Raw genomic sequence first — 18,870 nt, forward strand, 5'->3', positions numbered from 1 at the left:
GAGACCTGCAAGGTTTACTAGTTGGGACATGTTTTGCTTGACCCACATAATGTTGACATGCTTGGAAATTTCATCATCAACACGTAAAATTTCGATTTCCACTATTGCTTGACAAATCAGAGAATATGATAACACTGAGACTAAATTCCCAAATAGCAACCATCAGCTGGAGCTTGTGAAGCTCTTGTGAAGGAGCATGGGTTTCAGTTTTGCCATGGCCCACACTCTTCCCTAATCCCTGTTTTTCTTATTTATGTTATGTTATTTATGTTACCCACCTGACCCCTGTAAGCATTTGCATGTGTCAATCCCGGATTACACGTGGCATAGCATGTTAATAAAAGCAAGGGACAGAATATAGAGTATCATATATTCTGTTTTTGTTCAAAAGAAAAAATAGTGTGCGTAAAGGTGCCTGTATACACATATAGGAGACATATGTGTATATATACCTATACACCAGTGTTTGTCAACAATTTTTCATTACTGCCTCCCCAAAGAGGCTTTGTGGACATTTTTTATTTCTAATTGCCCCCCTCCCATTCAATTTTAATACTACAGATATACTATATATTTGTTTATATCCTTAATCCTTTGGAAGGTCACAAATTAGTGTAATATCTAACATTTATCCCTCCAAGAACCAATTTTCAACACTTGGGGGCAATATCACCCCCATTGAGAATGTATAATATATACCTTTACTTTTCTCTTTCTATAGGTACTATATTTAGCTAAAAATATTGATTTTTATCATCCCAAAGAATACACATCCATCTCTTATTATTAGTTACAGGTACCTCTAGTAGGTCTGATTGGAGGTGTGAGGTAAAAGATAATCATAGGGGGCTTCCCTGGTGGCGCAGTGGTTAAGAATCTGCCTGCCAATGCAAGGGACGTGGGTTCGAGCCCTGGCCTGGGAAGATCCCACATGCCGTGGAGCAACCAAGCCCGTGTGCCACAACTACTGAGCCTGTGCTCTAGAGCCCGCAAGCCACAACTACTGACCCCACGTGCCACAACTACTGAAGCCTGCATGCCTACAGCCCGTGCTCCGCAACAAGAGAAGCCCGCGCACCGCAATGAAGAGTAGCCGCCACTCGCGGCAACTAGAGAAAGCCTGCACACAGCAACAAAGACCCAACACAGCCAAAAAAAAACCAAACAAAGAAATTTATAAAAAAAGATAATCATATTTTTCTTTTAGCACGTGGAATGGTTTGTTACAACATGCATGTATCAGTCATTTTTTAATCCATTTAAGGGGTGAACACATTAGTAATTTAGAGTTAATTTTGTAAGAACCATAGAAATTTTCATTTATAGAATAACAATATATCTAGATAGTCATGGATCTTAACTTTGAGTGATTTATAAATTTTAGAATAAATAATGAACAAGGAACAAAACAAATCTTTTACCTTTCTTTGGAAAGAGGACTACTTGCATTTGAAGGCATGGCATTGGTAACATTAAACAGTAAGACATCAGCGGAGTTCACCAATCTCTACCCTTGTAGTTGTTTTCTGGACCACTGTGAGAGATGCAGGTTTGGTGGAGGTGCTTTCCTCATGTAAAAGGGAAAAAATGATTCTAAAAGTCCACTTTAGAAATGGAATTTTATTCTCCTGGGACACAACTTGATTTAGAACAATCTAAATCACCAGCAATAAAGTTAATCTTTTATGTGTATTACACATTGGGAGGACTATTTCCAGGCTGGCTTCCTAAAGTACCCCCTCTGGGTGGTCCTCCTGGAAATAGTTTGTTTTCTCCAGTTCTGAATCCCAAGGTAGTTTTAGGAGAATTTCTTCTTCTGGCCTCTCAGAGCTGGCATTTTTTCATAGCTCTAAATTCTGTGTAAATGTTAATAACTGTCCTTCATTCAGTACTTAGGACCTGATTACAAGTATCTTAGCCACTGGCATATAGAAGGTGTTTAATGCTTGTTGTAGGATGAATGAATCAGTGAATGGATAGCCTACTACTGAACTGCCTCACTCTACAAATATAAACACATTTCAAATATTAACTAAGCAATGTTGTAGGCAGACTGTACTGAAAACAAATAAAAATTTGCTGGACAACTGAAAAGGGCCGATTTACCTGAGTACAAATGGCTTTTTGATAAAAGTTTGTTCTTGATTTATTATCGAAAAGAAAATTAAAAGCTGCCTTGAGCTAAATATATTTCTCCTATGTATAGGTTTCTTTCATTTTTTTTTGACACAGAGAAACATTCTTTGTGATTTCTCAGGATCTGATATTTGTGACTGACAGCAAAGTATCTGAAGTATATAATTCAGAATCATAACTTGTACCAATGTAACCTTTCTTTCTTTTTTAAATGTATTAAATGAAGGGTTTGTAATAGATACCCTTAAGATCCCTTATGAAAGAAGTCTCCTATCTTATTTTTAGTCAACGACTGTGATAAAGTCACTCAGAGGAAAAAAAACAGTGGTGTAGTGGAAAGAGGATTTTGTATCAGATGGTCATAGATCTGAATGCCGGTCCAACACAGGCTAAATTATGTCATGTCTCTGAGTCTCAGTTTCCACAGCTATATAATGGATATAAAACCTCTTTTCCAAAATTGCTGAGGAAGAAATGAGTTAATGTATCTAAATTGCCTCGCAGAGTTGGTACTCATAGAAGTTGCCTTTCTTGTCCTGTGTGTTAGAGATTTTCTCTGACATAAGACAAAAGATTTCTCCTCTCTGGGTCAGTCCTCCTTGGCCTAATGTCACAGATCTATCCCTGTGACCTTCCAGATGACTTTTAGAACTGTCCTTAATACCTAAGAACAGTCAGCCTGACTTCCTGTTATGGACTTCCTGTCCATGTTTAAAATAATTTTCTAGCTTCCTATCAATGTGGAGGTCAATTCCTGGTCTCCAATACTTATCCTGCTCAGGCAGGGGACTGACACATCAGATTCCTCTCCCTGGTCTCTAGTGATCAGCCAACGTGACGCCTGACACCACATGCCAATTATCTTGCAGTTAAGATCTCCTTGCTGAGTTCAAAACTCTAGCACAGTAGCTGAAGGAGAGAGAAAATGCTGCTTGACGGCAGTGCACAACAGAGGAATTAGTCTCAAGAAAGTAAAACAGAAAAGTTGTCCAAACAGAGCAGTTTCTGCAAAGGGAGCAAGAGAAGAGCCTCGTGTCCCTCACTTCCTTAATACCTAGAGAGTCTTCCCTGAATGAGGGTCACCAATGATCCTTAAGTCAGTTTCTTGGTATTTGAAGAACAATGTGTCTTTGAACTTTGTAATAGTGATTTCACTTCTTTGTGATCTTCCTGAATTCTCTTTTATATTTAAAATGTTCCTTTTGTCCTGAATTTCTTCTCAAGTTTAAAAATAGCCCTTTGACTACAGGCATTTCATGTGAGCACATCAAAGAAAGCTACAAATCTTCTTTGTATCTGTCTGACACACTCTAAATACAACTCAGGTTTTTATTCTTGGTTCACTTTTATATTCTAAATTGAAATTACTCCCTATTTCTCTTGTGTCAAATAATATCAATGCTCATAAGTTTATCAAATATATCTTGGAACAACATAGTCCACCCAGAAAAATAAGTTATTTATGATGAGAGTCTTACCTTTGTTAGGAAAGATTTGTATCTGACACTCTTGACATCATTTGAGTCCATAAAGGAAGGCATTATCAGAAAGGCATTCAGGAAGCAGGTATGTATATGGATGAGACCTAAAAATAATTTTGCATTCAGAGTTAAAACAAAGATATTCTTTCCTATACATATACATATTCTCACACCCACTCCTACTGAAATATCAGAATTCTTAAAATAATAAGTGTTATCAGTTAAAACAGAGGAAAAGGCCATGATATTCATTACAAATAGCTCTTGTTATTTGACTCATTCGTGACGTAATGTGAGATATCCGTGCTTGGTTTCTAGATAATTCAGTCTTATAGCTCAAAGGGGCATCAGTAGCTCATCAAGTTTGTTATCAATGCCATCACTACTCTTCTTATTTTCCAACACACAGAGCCATACTTATTTAGAGCTTATCAAGTCTTACTTAAGCCTTCCATATCTGATCACTGATCAAGAACATTCTAGATCACTGTCTCTCAAATTATCTGCAGTGAAAGACCAGCGTTAGTTATCCATCACTGAGTTACAAACTATCTCCAAATTTAATGGCTTAAGTTACTCCACATTTATTATCTCACTATTTCTATGAATCAGGAATCTAAGAAAAACCTAGCTGGGTATTTCTGGCTCAGGGTCTCTCCCGAGGCTGTAGTCAAGCTGTGATCTGGAGCTAGGAAATCTGCTGCCAGGCTCACTCATGTGGTGGCTGGTGCCCTCAGTTTCTTGTGACTATTGGCCACATAGCTCAGTTTTTCACCATGTGTGTTTCTCCATAGGGCTGCTGATGACAAGGCTTTCAAGTACCAATAATCCAAGAGAGACAGCTCAAGATGGAAATCAGTCTTTTACAACCTAATCTCGGAAGTGACAAACCATCAGTTCTGCCATAGACTATTGGTCATACAGACTAATACAATGTGTGAGAGAGATGGCACAAAGGTGTGAATATTAGGAAGCTGGGATCACTGGTGGCAATCTTAGAGGCTGACTATAAGAACTTTTTTCTTTTCAAATGTCCAGTCTATCACAGATTGAACACAGATTTACTTGCCATTTTGATGTATGCCAAGTGGCTTCCACAATTAGACCCAAGGCTCCAAGAGAACAGGGACTTCATGTTACTCATGGCTGTATTCCTATCACCTCAGTCATCTCTGAGGGATGACTGTTAAAGGACTTATTAAACACATCCTCTTGTTAAAGATGCGTGTATGGACTGAATGTGTGTGTCCCTCCTCCCCAAATTCTTATGTTGAAGCTCTAACCCCCATTCTGGTGGTATTGGGAGGTAATTAGGGTTAGATTAGTTCATGGGGGTAGGGCTCTCACAAGAAGAAGAAGGAGGAAAAGAAAGAGGAACTCTCATTCTCTCTCTCTCTCAAATCCCTTCCCTCCCTCCCTCTCCACTCACAGCTTCTTGAGCACAGTGAAAAGCCAAGCCAGGAAGAGAGCTCTCACCAGAACATGACCATGCTGGCACCCAGATCCTGGATTTCCAATCTTCGCAACTGTGAGAAAATAAGCTTCCATTGTTAAGCCAGTCTGTGGTATTTTGTTGTGGCAGCCCGAGAAAACTACAAGAACTTCAAATTACAACACCATTTAGTGATTTAACGCTTCAGGATTGGGATGTGCTTAGTAATAGCTAAACTAAATCCCTTATGCTGAAGTGGAAACTTATTTCCTCTTATTAAATTCTCTGTTCAGCAAATGAGGAAGTGCAGCTGCAGGTCTCAGCACTCATCATCACAGCATACCAGGCAGTGTGTTATATGAGGAAGACACAAACAACATAGCACCCCCAATAGATGAAAAACGTAAGCTAGAAGGAGAGATATCCCAGCCAAGCAGCCTTTTAGAGGGGCCCCCCATGACCCACCCCGTGTTTCCCCTAACTCACTGTTTCTCCGGCATATTAATCTGCTTTATTCATCATAGGATTTAGCTTGTTTAAAATATTCCCACTTGTTTACATACAGGTCCTGGTTTTTGTTTGTTCCCTGACTCTTCCTTACCCACTACAAGATGTAACTCCAGGAAAATTGGGTGGGTCCTGGTGGTCTTGTTGATTATTTTATTTACAAACCTGCCTGGAATTGGACTGAGCTCAAACGAAGTATTCACCAAATATACACTGAATGAATACAGTTAACTAGAGGTACGTTCAAGGCAAGATGGGATCTGTTACGCTTTTCTATAAATCCTGTCTCAAACTGTCCATGACAAGGCCTAAAATTCTACTTTGTTCATTTACGCTTTCACCTAATTTCTGGCCTTTCAATATTTTGATCATTGTTTTTTCCCTTCACTCCGTCCTCTTCTTCCGGCTTTTTAAGCTTTGGAGCCACAGTACAAGCACAATATTCTCGTGTCTGTTCAGTGATTCTACTTCATCTTTGGATCACCTAATATAGTTTGGAATCAAGTGACATCAATGGGAGTTTTGCATGAATAAGGGTTGCAGATGAATCTGTTCAAATTAAATGGAAATTAAAGAGATGTTTTCAAGGACATTTGTTCTAAAAATTGATCTGCTTTATAATTAGTCTCATGTAAAATTATTTTTCAGTAGTCATGGAAATTGCCAGGTAGCCCACTAACGCAAATGAGTAAATTAACCATTACCTAGGAATTTATAAAACTGGGATGGGAAAGGCTTTTTTTAATCAGAATTTTTTTTGGTTAATATTTAACTGTTTATTTGTGAAAAGAAACATTGAGTTCTGCTCTGTGCTAAGCTGTGCAGTGGGCATATTATATACTGCACGATTTCTCTCACTAGATCTTCAGAACAATACTGCAACAGTGGTACTGGTGTCCCATTTTACAGTCTAGGAAACTGATAAAAAAAAAAGGAAAAGGAATCACCCGAAGTCACAGAGCCATCAAGTGGAGGAACAGAGCTGCAAACCGCCGCTCATATGACTCCCAGGCACCTCAAGACCATGAATAATTGGCTGCTGAATAATTGCTCAAGTCTGGTTTGAAGCACTTTCTAATGTGTAGTCGGGACAAATGTGACTACACAATAAACAGAACAGAGTTCCCCAAAGTTTTTCTTGAGGGAAGAACTTGATCTTGAAATACTAATAGATATCTGGAGAGGAAAAAGTTGCCAGGGTAGGTTTGAAAGTTTGAGAAATCCTGAAGGGAACACAAATCAATTTACGACAAAACAAAAGAAAGCAAATAACCCTTTGGTACTTATCAGAACCTTCAACGCACTAATGCTCTGGGTGAATTAAATCTCCATAGTGGTGGTTTAGAGCCCCCCTAGAGATGGGGAAGGTGGGGACCTGGATTGAGACAGTACAATAAAATTTCCAGAAGTAGTTGATCATCTAACATTTTTCCCTCTTAGAACATTTTTAGGACTAAAACCCTATGGGTTACAGTTTGTAAAATACTTGCGTAAATTATTAGAGCAAAAAAAATCAGCAATTCTGAAGGAGTTTACAATGAGGGCTGCTAATTATACTGATTCAATATTACCATGTGAACACAAAAGATGCCCTTTTCGAATGCTCCTACACTGTTGGTGGGAATGTAAATTGGCACAGCCACTATGGAGACCAGTATGGAGGTTCCTTAAAAAACTAAAAGTAGAGCTACCATATGATCCAGCAATCCCACTCCTGGGCATACATCTGGAGAAAAACATGGTTCAAAAGGACACATGCACCCCAATGTTCACTGCAGTATTGTTTACAATCGCCAAGACATGGAAGCAACCTAGATGTCCGTCGACAGAAGAATGGATAAAGAAGATGTGGTACATATATACAAGGGAATATTACTCAGCCACTAAAAAGAATGAAATAATGACATTTGCAGCAACATGGATGGACCTGGAGGTCATCATACTAAGTGAAGTAAGTCAGACAAAGACAAATATCACTGATATCACTTACATGCAGAATCTAAATTTGAAAAATGATACAAATGAACTTATTTACAAAAGAGAAACAGGCTCACAGACTTAGAGAATGAACTTGTTTGACTTGAGTCCTAGGCTTTGTGAAATTGACCTCAGCTACCTTTTATTATGTCTACTTTTCCTTATGACTGTCAGTATGGGTTTAAAATTTATAAGTGATATTTGCATGAAAAGGATGATTCTTATTTCTTAATTTGTTTTGGTTGGGAAAAGATAATAGCATGCCATTGCCTGGGAAATATGAAGGATGCTAAATAATAGGCAGATAACTTTTGGAGAAAGTTATTTCTACAACAAAACTTAAGAGTATTTGACTGTGAACTTTATTTTTTAATGAGAGGCAGCATAGCACAATGGTTAAGAACATGGCTAGATTTGACTTCTTTGAACCCTGAATATCTTTGTTTTCATGGGCTCCTTCCTCCATTAAAAATTAATAGTAAAACTATAAAATTATATTGTTATATTTTAAGACTGTCTTGGCATAAGAAATCTGAAATTATATATTCAGTGTTATGATATTAGTTATATCATACACTTGATATTATACTTATTATCTACTTATTATTAAATTCATTTTTTGCTTCTGATTTTAAAAGAAACTTAAATTGAAACATTTTTTATGGTCCTCTAAAATATGGCAGGCCCTTGCCTCTATGTCTATGTGCCTAATGAGAAGTCAGCCCTGCTTAAGAATGTAGGTTCTGAAGCCAGACTGCCATGTTGCAAATCCTAGCTTTTCTACTTAGCAGCTGTGTGAGCTTGGGCAAGTTATTTTACTTTTCTGTGCCTTTATTTGTTCTTCTGCAAAATGGGGATAATTAAATACCTCCATCACAGAGTCGATAAAAGGAATGATCTCTTGTCAAGTGCTTAGATCAATGCTTGGCACATTCACTTTCTAGTAGGTTATACCAATTTATTTTATCAAATTAAAAATAGCTGATATTGGAGTTGAAGTTCTTTTGAATAGAAACAGGCTTCTCCTTGCCCAGGAAGACAAATAATAATAAAGAAATGTGTTGCATTCAGCTGAGAGAAGATGGGAGAGGAGGTGGACATTGAGAAGGATGACTTCCTGGGGCTACATTGCCTGATTCCAAACTTGCTTCGCCCATTTAATAGCTGTGTGATCCTGGGCAGGTTGCTTAATCTCTCTAAGCCCTGTTTCTACATTTTTGAAATGCGGATAAAAATAGCATCCAGTTTATAAGGTCTTTGTTAATTGAAGTGACCAGTTTATGATATACTTATAATAACAGCTACATACTATCAACAATTATTTTTTTAATTTATTTTTTCTTTGCAGTACGCGGGCCTCTCACTGTTGTGGCCTCTCCTGTTGCGAAACACAGGCTGTGGATGCGCAGGCCCAGCGGCCATGGCTCATGGGCCCAGCCGCTCCGCGGGCTGTGGGATCTTCCCAGACCGGGGCACGAACCGTGTCCCTTGCATCAGCAGGCGGACTCTCAACCACTGCGCCACCAGGGAAGCCCAACAATTATTTTTATTTCTTAACTTTCTACCAGCTGTTTTGCACTTTAGTTCTCCCTTATTACTTCCACCTTTCCTTGGAATCCAGAGTGTTGGCCTCAACTCCATGGAGTGACAGCAGTAGCTGTAGTTGGGGAGCCCAGAGTAGCCTCCTTGATCCAAAGTGTGTAAGGAACTATGAAACTAAGGAAATTTTACAGTATAAATACAAATTTTTTATCATTAAAAAATTCTTTGTCTCCATTTTCTCACCGATCTCCAAAGCACAAATCCTTTCTTGATTTGTATTATCAATTTAGCCATTACTAAAATACAAAAGTGGTGGAGTGTGAGGAATGAGGATGTAAGAGGGAAATATTAAGTGTAACTTCCAATGACATTTGCTGTATACATCATTGGTTCTAAAGAAGAATCTCTGATGTATGATCATTACCAAGAGTGGCTGAAATGACGTTTAAATGCAAGCTAATCAATCTTTTCAGGGCAAAATTATATTTGGGGATAAAAATTCATGTGAAGGCCTATATAAGTGTGGGACCCTTGTCAAGTATGAGTCCCCTCTTGTCTAAGGACAGAACTACTTGGCTGCTTCATAAGTCTCTTCTATTCCCTTCTATTCTTCCACACTTTTAAGAATGAAAAGGCGTACGACACGTATGTACATTTGGTATTCATAACCTCATTCTAATGGTTGGCTTATGTTCAACAATCTTTAATTCAATGAAATGGCATATCTTTAATGGAAGAATAACAAAGAAGGGCAATTTGCATTTCCTGTTTGGTAAAGTGAATACAATATATAGAATTTAGGAAGTGACTGCTAATATTGTCAGGAGGTAGTTATATACTATTACAAAAGATTTGTTTTCCAAATAATATCATACATACAGACATAATTTTTAAGTCTTTAAAAAAAAGAGTTGTGAGTTTTATTTATTTTTTTAAAGATTTTTTGACGTGGACAATTTTTAAAGTCCTTATTGAATTTGTGACAATATTGCTTCTGTTTCATGTTTTGTTTTTTTGACCCCAAGGCATGTGGGAACTTAGCTCCCTGACCAGGGATCGAACCTTCACCCCCGCATTGGAAGGCAAAGTCTTATCCACTGGACTGCCAGGGCAGTCCCCATGAGGTGAGAATTTTAAATCACAGATTGAAAATATGGGTACTTTAGGGTGAGTCTATGCGTGCATAGATAAATATACGAATATAAAGACATTTTTTAAATATCGGGAGAAAGAAAAATATTTATGACATTTGTCTATTCATGCAAGTCTCTACAATTTGACTGCTTATTTTCTGTGGGTTAAAGAAACCAAAGATATGATTTCTTTGCTGTTTAGATGGAAAAATTTCATACACACTTCACAAGACAGACTGCATTCCCCCCCCCCACCCCCGTATTATCTATTTTGTGTTAGTTAGTCGTATAATTTTCCTTTAGGGAATGGGCAAAAACTCGCCTTATTGGCTAAATATTCTTGTACTTCAGTACGTACAAAGTATAGCCAGAAAGTTTTACTGCGAGACTTAATCTAACTTTACTTCTTTTCATCCAATGGAAGATAAATGGCTTACGATTCTTCTTTTTTTTAATGGAAGTATTGTTGCTGTACATTTTTGTGGATTTTCCATTGAAAATTTCAGCAGTTCTGTTGATGTCACATGCTAACTGAAGTCCACATCGATTGCTCTTGATTTCTCGGAGTCTCATGTTTTGGTCCTGATACATGAAAGGGGCTCCAGAATGTTTTAATGGGAGGATTTGAGACAACAACCAGACAATAATCTGTCCTGGCTGAGAGGAAGGGCAGTGGAACATGGCAGCTGCATTTGCCTCACAAGTTTACTGTTCTTACGTAGATTTTATTTAAGGTGTCTTGGGACACTGATCTTCAACTCAGATAGAAAGAGAAGAAAAAAAAGGCCATAGTCAATATTAGAGCTATGTTAATTTAAATGTATTTATTAGTTATATATTTTTCAAAAAAATGACTTGTTGGGTAGCTATTAAGGTACTAGAACTGATAAATGTGTACAGGGTCCTTTTGCAATAAAACTGTCTATGACTTGAAAAATAATTCTTTATGTTCTAGATTTAACATCACCTCCTCCATAAGTTTTGGAACTCAATTATGCCTCTGCTTCAGTTTTCCCAACTGTAAAATGGAATTACTACCTTCTCTGCTTTCTTTCCTGCCCTCAAATCCTGTGGAGTCCTCTGAGTATTGAGTTCAAATGAAAGCCCTTGGTTTAGTCTCGTTAAAGTATTGCAAACAGTTCCCATTGATAAAGGCTAATGTACAAAAAATATGTATGCATATTGTGATTGTGTCATTATTGAGCTGATTTCCAGCAAACATTCTAGATCTTTCAATTCAAAAGAATGCTGGCGCTTTGATATTTTGGCTCTTTGGTTAGCAGTGGGCATATGCCTAACAGATGCTTCTAGAAAAGGGCATTTCTTGAAGAAAATCATAAATAAGGCAAATATACATTCCTTATATTTAGTGAGTTGAATACAATATATAGACTAAAGGATGATGTTTATTTCAAAGACACCGCCATCACCTAAAGCACTTTCAGGTTTCATCCTTTGTAGCTGGCATCAATGCTGGCAGGATATTCTTATTGAATAATTTTAACATAAGGGAGTCTTTGAGTATGGATTTTCTTTGAAACAACTAAAACCTTTTGGAGGGCATCTTGTGAATAAAACAAAGTGGGGGCTTCCCTGGTGGCGCAGTGGTTGAGAGTCCGCCTGCCGATGCAGGAGACACGGGTTCGTGCCCGGGTCCGGGAAGATCCCACGTGCCGCGGAGCGGCTGGGCCCGTGAGCCATGGCCGCTGAGCCTGCGCGTCCGGAGCCTGTGCTCCGCAACGGGAGAGGCCACAACAGTGAGAGGCCCTCGTACCGCAAACCAAACCAAACCAAACCAAAACAAAACAAAACAAAGTGGGTAATGTTGCTTTTGTTCAAACACTGATGTGAGTTTAACGTACTAGTATTGAGACTCATTCTGTTGTGTAACTCAGATGGACTCTGAAGACAATAAGAAAAGGGAATTCCAAAACTGTTAGCTGATGAGAGAATCGTTGTAGTGACTCCTTTAACTTTCAACATTAATACATGAATGGCAGTTAAGATGGCAGTTCTTAGGATATCGGGCTAAAGGCCAGGGAAACAAAGTATTTGGAAAAAATTACCATTATAATAGAAAATTCAAGTTGGCCGAAGCTTTGGAGCCTCTTATCACAATCTTTTTAACTTACAGAGGATACTTTTGAGAATCAGAAGAGTTAAGCAATTTAACCAAGTCCACAGATGTAAAATCAGAAACTGGGACTAGAGTTAGGATACCTGACACACAGTAGAGTTTTTTTCGCACCACTGCATCATGAATGGTGACAAGTTCACTGGGCTGTCTCTCAAAATAACAAAGCTTTGTAGAGGCAAATCTCTTGAATGTGTAATGATGTACACAGATAAGGGCTAAAGAATGCTGTATTTTTTTTATGTTAGGTCTCACCCCTTGAGCTTGTAAAAACAAATTTGAGAGCTTTAAATTTTTCTGTGCATTGGAAAGTCCTAGAGAGTTTTTACCTACGATGATGCATTCTAACAAACAGAACACTACTTTCATTCTATTGGATCATATATGTTTATTTGATATATATAGTTTGAACTTTGCCTTTTGATGTTTATAGCAGAGGAAAGTAATTCTAATTTAATTATTCAGTTATGTTTATAGTTAATTTTCAAAGGAATTTTTATTGCTCAATACTTGCAGCCATTATAATTTTCAGTTTCTAAGTACATGAGCAAGAAATGTCACATTATCTTTCTTGTCATTAAATCAAGTTGCATCTGACTCCAAGCCTCTCCTTGTTTGGCTGGTAAGAGATCCAAATTCAGTCATTTTGGCAACATCCATCTGCCTCTCTAGGACCACACAGAAATCTACGTATTTAATAGGAAGACTGGAACATGGAAGAAGGCCTCAGTTCTTTAGTCAAATATGACTTTAGTGATATGCTCAATATCCAACCCCAGTTTTTTTCCTAAAAAATAAATTATATTTTAATTTTATTTTTTAGTTAACTTATTTAAACTAAAAACAAACAAACAGTTCTTTCATTTATCCCATCCCCATCCCCAGCTCTGGCAACCACTACTCTGTTTTTGGACCTATAAACTTAGTTTTAGGTTTATTCTTTTTTATGCACTAACACACACACACATATATAGTATTTGTCTTTCTCTATCTGACTTATTTCACTTAGCATAAGGTCCTTGAGTTCCATTCATGTTGTTGCAGATAGCATGATTTCATTGTATTTTACGGCTAAGTAATATTCCATTGTGTGTGTGTGTGAGTGTGTGTATACACACACCACCTCTTCTTTATTCATTCATCCATTGATGGACACTTAAGTTGCTTCTATATCTGAGCTATTGTGAATAATGCTTCAATGAACATGAGGCTACATATCTTTCTGAAGTAGTGTTTTGGTGTTCTTTAAATAAATGCCCAGCAGAACTGCTGGAACATATAGTAGTCCTATTTTTAATTTTTGAGATAGTGTTTTCCATAGTGGCTGCACCAATTTACATTTCCACCAACAGTACACAATGGTTCCCTTCTCACATCCTCGCCAACACTTGTTACTTCTAGTCTTTTTTATAATATCCATTCTAACAAGTATGAAGTTGTATCTCATTGTGGTTTTGATTTGCATTTCCTTGATGATTAACGACGTTGAGCATCTTTTCATGTACCTGTTGGCTATCTGCATGTCTTCTATGGAAAAAAGTCTATTCATTTTTTCTGCCATTTTTAAAATTGTTTTTGTTTGCTTGAGTTGTATGAGTTCTTTATATATTTTGCATACTAGTCCCTTATCAGATACATGATTTGCAAATATTTTCTCTCAGTAGGTTACCTTTTCATTTTGTTGATAGTTTCCTTTGCTGTGCAGAGCTTTTTAGTTTGATGTAGTCCCACTTGTTTATTTTTGCTTTTGTTGCTTTTGCTGCTTTTGCTTTTGGTGTCAGATTCAAAAATCATCAACAAGACCTATGTCAAGGAGTTTACTGTCTATGTTTCCTACTAGGAGTTTTATGGTTTCAGGTCTTACAGTCTGTAATTCTTTAATCCATTTTGAGTTAGTTTTTGTATATAGTATAAAATAGTATTCCAGTTTCATTCTTTTGCTTGTGGCTGTCCAATTTTCCCAATACCACACATTGAAAATACTCTCCTTTGCCCGTTGTTTATTCTTGGCTCCTTGTCATAAATTAATTGACCATATATGTATGGGTTTATTCTGTTCCATTGATCTATGTGTCTGCTTTTATGCCAATACTGTACTGTTTTAATTACTATACCTTTGTAATACTTTGAAATCAGGTAGTGTGATGCCTCCAGCCTTGCTCTTTTTTTTTAGGATTGCTTTGGCTGTTTGGGGTCTTTTATGATTCCACACAAATTTTAAGATTTTTTGTTCTAGTTCTGTGAAAAATGGCATTGGAATTTTGACAGGGATTGCATTGAATCTGTATATTGCTTTGGGTAGTATGGACATTTTAACAATATTAATTCTTCCAATCCATGAGCATGGAATATCTTTCCATTTATTTGGTCTTCTTTCATTTTTTTTCACTAATGTCTTATAATTTTTAATATACAGGTATTTCACCTCTTTAATTAAATTTATTCCTAGATATTTTGTTCTTTTTGAGGCATTTGTAAATGGCACTGTTTTCTTAATTTCCTTGATTGTTCATTATTAGTGTATAGAAACACAACAGATTTGTGTACTGATTTATAACTACAACTTTACTAAATTTTTTATTAGTTCTAACAGGTTTTTAATGGAGTCTCTCAAGGTTTTTTATATATAACATCAGGTCAACTGCAGATAGTGACTCTTTTCCTTCTTCCTTTCCATGGGTGAGTTATTTTTTCCTGCCTAATCGTTCTGGCTAGGACATCTAAAACTATGTTGAATAAAAGTGGCAAGAGTGGGCATCTTTGTGTTATTCCTGCTCTCAGAGGAATAGCTTTCAGCTTGTAACCACTGAGTATGATGTTAGCTGTGGGCTTGTCATACATGGACTTTATTATGTTGAGGTATGTTCTCTCTCTACTCACTTTGTTGAGAGCTTTGATCACAAATGGATATTGAACCTTGTCAAATGTTTTTTATGCACCTACTGAGATGATCCTACGACTTTTATTCTTCAATTTGTTAATGTGGTGTATCACATTGACTGATTTGTGGATGTTGGTTTATTCTTGCATCCCTGGAATAAGTCTCACTCACTTGATTGCGGTGGCGTATGATCCTTTTAACGTATTTTTGAATTCAGTTTGCTAATATTTTGTTGAGGATTTTTGCATCTGTGATCCTCAGGGGTATTGGCCTGTAATTTTTTTTCTTGTGTTTGGTTTTGGTATCAGGGTCATGCTGGCCTTGTAAAATGAGTTTGGAAGAGCTCCTTCCACTTCAATTTTTCTTGGAATAGTTTGGAAGGACTGGTATTAATTCTTTGAATGTTTAGTAAAATTTACCAGTGAAGCAGTCTGGTCCTGGATTTTTGTTTGTTGGAGGTTTTTGATTACTGATTCAATCTCCTTACTAATAATCAACATATGTTAAGATTTTCTATTGTATCATGATTCAGTGTTGGTAGGTTGTAAGTTTCTAGGAATTTATCCATTTCTTTAGGTTGTCCAATTTGTAAGTGATTATTCATGGTAGTCTCTTATGATCCTTTGTATTTCTGTGGTATCAGTTATAATATCTCCTCTTTCATTTTTGATTTTTTTTAATTTGAGTCTCTTTTTTATTGGTGAGTCTAGCTAAAGGTTAGTCAATTTTGTTTAACTTTTCAAAGAACCAGCTCCTAATTTCATTGATCTTTTCTATTTTCTTTTTAGTCTGTAAATTCATTTATTTCTGCTCTGACATTTTATTTCCTTCCTTCCACTAACTTTGGGCTTTCTTCTTCTTTTTCTAGTTCCTTGAGTTGTAACGTTAGGTTGTTTATTTGAGACCTTTCTTGTTTTTTTTTTTTTATTTATTTAATTAATTTATTTATTTTTGGCTGTGTTGGATCTTCGTTGCTGTGCACGGGCTTTCTCTAGTTGTGGCGAGTGGGGGCTACTCTTTGTTGTTTTGGTGGCTTCTCTTGTTGTGGAGCATGGGCACTAGGTGCGTGGGATCCAGTAGTTGTGGCATGCAGGCTCAGTAGTTATGGCTCGTGGGCCCTAGAGCACAGGCTCAGTAGTTGTGGCTCATGGGCCTAGTTGTTCCGTGGCATGTGGGATCTTCCTGGGCCAGGGCTCGAACCCGTGTCCTCTGCATTGGCAGGCAGATTCTTAACCACTGTGCCACCAGGGAAGCCCCTTTCTTGTTTCTTGAGGTAGGCATTTATCTTTATGAACTTCCCTCCTGGAACTGCTTTTGCTGCTTGCCATAAATGTTGGTATGTTAATTTTCTATTTCCATTTGTCTCAGAGTATTCTTTGATTTCTTCTTTGACCCATTGGTTGTTCAGTAGCATGTTGCTTAATCTCCTCATACTTATGAATTTTCCAATTTTCCTTGTGTCATTAATTTCTAGTTTCATAACACTGTGGTCAGAAATGATGCATAATATTATCTCAATCCTCTTAAATTTACTAAGACTTGTTTTATGGCGTAACATATGATCTATCTTGGAAAATTTTCCATGTGCCCTTGAGAAGAACATATACAATTGACCCTTGGACAATACAGTGGTTAGGGGTGCTGACCCTTTGGTGCAGCCAAAAATTCCTGTACAACTTTTGACTTTCCAGAAACTTAATAACCTACTGTTGATCAGAAGCTTTACTGATAACATAAACAAATGATTGACCTGTATTTTGTATATCTACATTTTTATTCATTCATAACATACCTTTTTCTTATTTTTTTGATATTTCTAGGCTATGCAGTTCACCTGTGAGTTTTTCAAATTGTTTCAAATCTCCAAAAGATTTTCCAATATCTTTATTAAAAAGAATCTATATATAAGCGGATCCAAGCAGTTCAACTCATGCTGTATAAGGATCAACTGTATTCTCTTGGTTTTGTATGGAATGTTCTGTAAGTACCTATTAGGTCTATATCATTTAAGGCTGATGTTTCTTTATTGATTTTCTGTCTGGATGATCTATCCATTGAGGTAAGTGGGATATTATAGTCCCCTACTATTACTGTATTGATGTCTATTTCTTTCTCTAGGTCTGTTAATATTTGCTCTATATATTTAGTTGCTACTATGTTGGGTGAATAAATACTTACAAATGTTATATCTTCTTGGTGGATTGACTCCTTTATCATTATGTAATGCTCTTCTTTGTCTCTTATTATAGTATTTGTTTTAAAATGTAGTTTGTCTGATTAAATATGGCTATTCCAGCTTTCTTTTTGTTTCCAGTTGTATGGAATAACTTTTTCCATCTCTTCACTTTCAGTCTGTGTGTTTCCTTACATCTAAATGAGTCACTTGTAGGCAGCATATAGATGGGTTTTGCTTTTGTTTTTGTTTTAAATCCATTCAGCCACTCTGTGGCTTTTGATTGGAGAATTTCATCTATTTACATTTGAAATAATTATTGATCAATTTATGCTTACTGCCATTTTGTTAATTGTTTCTGGCTGTTTTTGAAGTTCCTCTCTGTTCCTTTCTTCTTCTCTTGCTTTCTTCTTTTATGATTTAGTGACCAAGCCCACTTCTTTTTTTTTTTTACATCTTTGAGTATAATTGCTTTACAATGGTGTGTTAGTTTCTGCTTTATAACAAAGTGAATCAGTTATACATATACATATGTTCCCATATCTCTTCCCTCTTGCATCTCCCTCCGTCCCACCCACCCACTTCTTCTTGAAGGTAGGTAGTGCCAGTGAAAGGAATCTTTGTTAAGTCCTTCAAGAGCAACCTCCCTAGAAGTCCCGTGTACTCAACCAACCTCCCCCAGCTTCTTCCGTACTCTTGGGGTTTCTGCAAGGCCTGAGGCCTGGATCCCTATAAATCAAGGGTTCGGTAGTCTTCCATTCCCTTCCTTTAATGCTTCCTCTACCTTGCATCTTTCTCCATTCCTCTCTCTCTCTCTCTCTCTCTCTCTCTCTCTCTCTCTCTGTCTCTCCAATCTTTAGTATAACTCCTCCTAGTAAACTGAAAACAAAAGCTGGGGAGTGAGTTTATCTTCAGGTAACAAAAGGAACACAAATTCTGGTCACTTACTGGAATGAGGACGGGAATGTAATAGAAATGTCAAAGTAAAAATAATTCATGTTCTTTCTGATCCTTCCATAGCAGTGAAAATGAAACACAAATTAATATTTCAATAAATTATCCTATCACACATTCTGCCATGAATGTACATTGTATTTTGATCATTATAAACACTGGTATATAAAAATAATGGTTAAGCACAATTCTTTACTACTCCAGTATCCTATCATCAGAAGGGACTCTGAAGCTGATACAGTATCAATTCCCCATTTTATAGGAAATGAAACTAAGATCCAGAGTGAGACATTTTCATTCTTACCATCGTATACTTTGGTAAAGTTAGTATTAACTCCCAGTGCAGCAACTTTGTATTAGAGAAATTCAAACACTTTTCCTTATCAATAGGAATAAATGACTCCAATGAAAACCAAAGAATTTCTTAAAGCACCAACACTGCCAAACTTGACAATAGTTTCAGAGTAATTTGCACATAGCTCTTCCCTGATATAGACTTAAACTCTAGTTAAAATCAATC

This window comes from Globicephala melas, chromosome 9 (assembly GCF_963455315.2).
Source record: "Globicephala melas chromosome 9, mGloMel1.2, whole genome shotgun sequence".
Taxonomy (NCBI): Eukaryota; Metazoa; Chordata; class Mammalia; order Artiodactyla; family Delphinidae; genus Globicephala; species Globicephala melas.